We start from the raw sequence: 6042 nt of genomic DNA on the forward strand, positions 1-6042 counted from the left end.
GATTTCTGGAAATACCAAACTGATTATTATACATATAATAACACCTGGTAGAACAATACCAAGTAATTTGCATTGATGATTTCTGAAAATATCAAACCGATTATTATACAGATAATAACATCTGGTAGAACAATTCCAAGTAATTTGCATTGATGATTGCTGGAAATATCAAACCGATTATTATACATATAATAACACCTGGTAGAACAATTCCAAGTAATTTCCATTGATGATTGCTGGAAATATCAAACTGATTATTATGCAGACAATAACATCTGGTAGAACAATTCCAAGTAATTTGCATTGATGATTTCTGGAAATATCAAACTGATTATTATACATATAATAACACCTGGTAGAACAATTCCAAGTAATTTGCATTGATGATTTCTGGAAATATCAAACCGATTATTATACAGATAATAACACCTCGTAAAACATTACAAAGTAATTTGCATTGATGATTGCTGGAAATACCAAACAGATTAATATGCAGATAATAACACCTGGTAGAACAATTCCAAGTAATTTGCATTGATGATTGCTGGAAATATCAAACTGATTATTATACAGATAATAACACCTGGTAAAACATTACAAAGTAATTTGCATTGATGATTGCTGGAAATACCAAACTGATTTAAATGCAGACAATAACACCTGGTAGAACATTACAAAGTAATTTCCATTGATGATTGCTGGAAATACCAAACTGATTTAAATGCAGACAATAATACCTGGTAGAACAATACCAAGTAATTTCTATTGATGATTGCTGGAAATATCAAACTAATTAATATGCAGACAACATCACCTGGTAGAACAATACATTTACATTTTTGAAAGCCAGTACTCACAATACCGAATGACTATGACCATATCTTATTAAATTACTTCATACACTGCATGCCGGTATGATATTTTTAACTGATATTCTAATAAAGGATATTTATGTTGTTATAACTACAGTCACATGGTTTTTTATGATGTATGCTACTTTTATTTTATGACCTTGCCTAATTATTATGTATAGTGGTTACACTGTTATACATTTTATTGTCCAGATGTCTGAGTGAATATTGGCAACTGTATTGATTGCTGTGTTGGATACTTAAAACATGTTTCTGTGTTAGCTTGAAATTTCCGAAAAGTAAACATAGAATATTAATACTGAGTGTAATACAATACAGGTGGAGGATTAACTATCATGCAGGGGAGGTAGTTGTAGCCACATACTGTCTGAGTGCATGTATACTATGAGTTATCCTCATATTCCAATCATGAAAATGAAAATATTCCAATCATGAAAATGTCAAAATCCAAAAGGTTGAGAACAGATTTAGCGAACTTCTTTGTGTTGGGTCCAGTCAAACTTCACGCTTGGGGCTGCCATGTTTGTTTTTATTATTAGAAAATACTTATGCACGTATTAAATCATTCCATATTTGGTATTCGCATTTCCTAATATGATACAAATACCCAGTGGAATACGGCAAAATTACGACACCCACTAACTTACGTTATAGTGACAGATGTACCAGTAAACTTATTTTCTTTTTTTTTTGTAAGATGTTGGGATTTACTTTGACAAATCATTAATATTTGTTCAGTAAAAGTACTTTATGTCGTCACTAGCCAATTACTACCACTATTGTTACTTAGATATCTGAAGTCAAATCTTATTTTTACAGAAAACAAAAATGACATGGTAGAAAAGCAAGCAATGAATATTAAAAAAGAAATTATACTATAACACAAAGACAGTTTTTTACACAATAAAAACATTGATGCATGAAAAGATAAACTGGAAGATGCAAGACAAGAATGGAAATGAATAACACTGATGAAAAGAAGAGTGATTAAAAAGCAATAAAGACGTTGAAAAACTAATGAAGAGCCAGGGTTTGACAATTTAACAGCAGAACCAATGAACTGATTCAATCGTTAGTTCTATTGTCTTCTTCTTTGGAATAGAACTATTTCCTTTATAACTCATACAAGTAAGGTTATGATAATACAGAGAAGGATAACACCAAGAGTTGAAATGATTCTCAATACCACTCAAGCAGAATTCAGAAAAGAAATAAGCACAATAGAGCAGATCACAAACCTTTGTTTAGTTAGGGAAAAGTATCGTCAGAAAATTGTGTTTCACAAGCCTTTAATAGGGTGTGGCACAAGGCTCTGCTGTGGTTGGTTTGAAGCAAAGTTTGGTGTTAGGCAGGGATGCATACTGTCTTACACACTTTTCAATCTTTTTCTTCATTTGAAAAATGATTTTATAGTTCGTTCTGGAGGAGAAATGATCAACAACCTGCTTTAATGGTTGAAATGGAGGATGACCTAAAAGATATCACACATAGAATGAGTTTCAGCCAGAAAATATGGGATGTACAGAGAAGACAGAAACAATTATTTGTGGAAATCTTAGACAAAAGGAAAGGAAGATGAATATTTCATTTAACAACCTAGAACTTGAGAATGTTGAGAACTTGAAATATTTGGGTTCAATAAAGCTCGAGTCAGGCTAGCTTGCAGTACAATTGCAAGGCTAGATAGTATATGGTAAGTGAAAACCATCAAAATGGGGGCAAATCTGAAACTAATAAGATCGTTAGTAAGTTCAGCCATACTTTATATATGTGAGAGCTTGACTCTTTCTATAAACTGGAAGCCTTTGAATTACAAATTTACAGAAGAATATTAGTTACTAATAATAATGGAAACAGAAGAAGTCAAATGAGTGTGTTTAGAAGAAGATAGTCGTGATTAAGAGAACTGAACCAGAACGACTGCTGAATACAATATATTAAGAAAAGGAAGTTCGTTTTTTTTGAGGATATCAGAGCCAAGTGATTAACAAAGGTGTTGATTCAGGGAAAGATAGAAGGATGGCGACAGAAGAGTAGGCCAAAAAGAAACTGAACTGATGATTTAAAGATTGGTCAGGATTGTATGACTTGTGCAAAAGGGCTGAAAACAAATGGGTGGAGACAGAATGTCATGGCGTGGATGCACACACAGCATGACTATGGCCATGGCCATGGACTTGATGATGACCCTACTTTAACACCTAACAGGAGCCAATCAGAGAGCATGCAGTTTGTTTTTGTAATTCTTCATATTGAACTCTGCCTTGTATATATATGCTTCGTCAACTGGATATCTGTATAATACCAAGAAGTGGGTTATTCCGTCAGAATCAGTCTATACCCTAACCTTTTAAGTCCCTATTTGGATGAAGTCTGAACACGGAATTTTAGATTTACCTTCATGTTTGCGTCTGACTACCAGTCTGTCTATCCCTGTATCTTGAACATGCCTTGGCTGATTACATTAAATGCTAACAATTCCATTATAATAATATATATACTCAGCCATTTCAATGTTAAAAAGTACCTCTGACAAGCATTGACTGATCATGTTAAGACCTTTATATGTACTGTCAGTTTTTCACTTTGCCAGTTGGTAAGGTTTGACATAAGGTTATCCATCTTTTGTTATTGTGACTTAATTACTAGTGACTTCTACAGAACAATGATTCATTCTGCTAGTGACTTCTACAGAACAATGATCCATCCTGCTAGTGACTTCTACAGAACAATGATCCATCCTGCTAATGACTTCTACAGAACAATGATCCATCATGCTAGTGACTTCTACAGAACAATGATCCATCCTGCTAGTGACTTCTACAGTCTGAGAACAGTGATACACGCTGCTAGTGACTTCTACAGAAATATAATCCATCCTGCTAGTGACTTCTACAGATCAATTATCCATCCTGCTAGTGACTTCTATAGAACAATGATACATCCTGCTAGTGACTTCTACAGATCAATGATCCATCATGCTAGTGACTTCTACAGAACAATGATACATCCTGCTAGTGACTTCTACAGAACAATGATCCATCCTGCTAGTGACTTCTACAGTCTGAGAACAATGATACAAGCTGCTAATGACTTCTACAGAACAATGATCCATCATGCTAGTGACTTCTACAGAACAATGATCCATCCTGCTAGTGACTTCTACAGTCTGAGAACAATGATACAAGCTGCTAGTGACTTCTACAGAACAATAATCCATCCTTCTAGTGACTTCTACAGATCAATTATCCATACTGCTAGTGACTTCTAAAGAACAATTATCCATACTGCTAGTGACTTCTACAGAACAATTATCCATACTGCTAGTGACTTCTACAGATTAATGGTCCATCCTGCTAGTGACTTCTACAGATTAATGATCCATCCTGCTAGTGACTTCTACAGAACAATGATCCATCCTGCTAGTGACTTCTAAATAATAATTATCCATACTGATAGTGACTTCTAAAGAACAATGATCCATCCTGCTAGTGAATTCTACAGATTAATGATCCATCATGCTAGTGACTTCTACAGAACAATGATCCATCCTGCTAGTGACTTCTACAGATCAATTATCCATCCTGCTAGTGACTTCTACAGAACAATGATCCATCCTGCTAGTGACTTCTACAGATTAATGATCCATCCTGCTAGTGACTTCTACAGAACAATGATCCATCCTGCTAGTGACTTCTAAAGAACAATTATCCATACTGCTATAGTGACTTCTAAAGAACAATGATCCATCATGCTAGTGACTTCTACAGAACAATAATCCATCCTGCTAATGACTTCTACAGATCAATTATCCATCCTGCTAGGGACTTCTGAAGAACAATTGTCCATACTGCTAGTGACTTCTAAAGATCAATGATCCAACCTGCTAGTGACTTCTATAGATTAATGATCCATCCTGCTAGTGACTTCTACAGATTAATGGTCCATCCTGCTAGTGACTTCTACAGATTAATGATTCATCCTGCTAGTGATTTCTACAGATTAATAATCCATCATGCTAGTGACTTCTAAAGAATAATTATCCATACTGCTAGTGACTTCTACAGATCAATTATCCATCCTGCTAGTGACTTCTAAAGAACAATTATCCATACTGCTAGTGACTTCTAAAGAACAATTATTCATACTGCTAGTGACTTCTACAGAACAATTATCCATACTGCTAGTGACTTCTACAGATTAATGATCCATCCTGCTAGTGACTTCTACAGATTAATGATCCATCCTGCTAGTGACGTCTACAGAACAATGATCCATCCTGCTAGTGACTTCTAAAGAATAATTATCCATCCTGCTAATGACTTCTACAGAACAATGATCCATCCTGCTAGTGACTTCTACAGAACAATGATCCATCCTGCTAGTGACTTCTACAGTCTGAGAACAATAATCCATCCTGCTAGTGACTTCTACAGAACAATAATCCATCCTGCTAGTGACTTCTACAGATCAATTATCCATCCTGCTCGTGACTTCTACAGAACAATGATCCATTCTGCTAGTGACTTCTACAGAACAATGATCCATCCTGCTAGTGACTTCTACAGAACAATGATCCATCCTGCTCATGACTTCTATAGAACAATGATCCATCCTGCTAGTGACTTCTACAGATCAATGATCCATCCTGCTAGTGACTTCTACAGATTAATGATCCATCATGCTAGTGACTTCTACAGAACAATGATCCATCCTGCTAGTGACTTCTACAGTCTGAGAACAGTGATACACGCTGCTAGTGACTTCTACAGAAATATAATCCATCCTGCTAGTGACTTCTACAGATCAATTATCCATCCTGCTAGTGACTTCTATAGAACAATGATACATCCTGCTAGTGACTTCTACAGATCAATGATCCATCATGCTAGTGACTTCTACAGAACAATGATACATCCTGCTAGTGACTTCTACAGAACAATGATCCATCCTGCTAGTGACTTCTACAGTCTGAGAACAATGATACAAGCTGCTAATGACTTCTACAGAACAATGATCCATCATGCTAGTGACTTCTACAGAACAATGATCCATCCTGCTAGTGACTTCTACAGAACAATTATCCATACTGCTAGTGACTTCTACAGATTAATGGTCCATCCTGCTAGTGACTTCTACAGATTAATGATCCATCCTGCTAGTGACTTCT

Source organism: Saccoglossus kowalevskii, chromosome 12 (assembly GCF_978046115.1).
Source record: "Saccoglossus kowalevskii chromosome 12, keSacKowa6.1, whole genome shotgun sequence".
Classification (NCBI taxonomy): domain Eukaryota; kingdom Metazoa; phylum Hemichordata; class Enteropneusta; family Harrimaniidae; genus Saccoglossus; species Saccoglossus kowalevskii.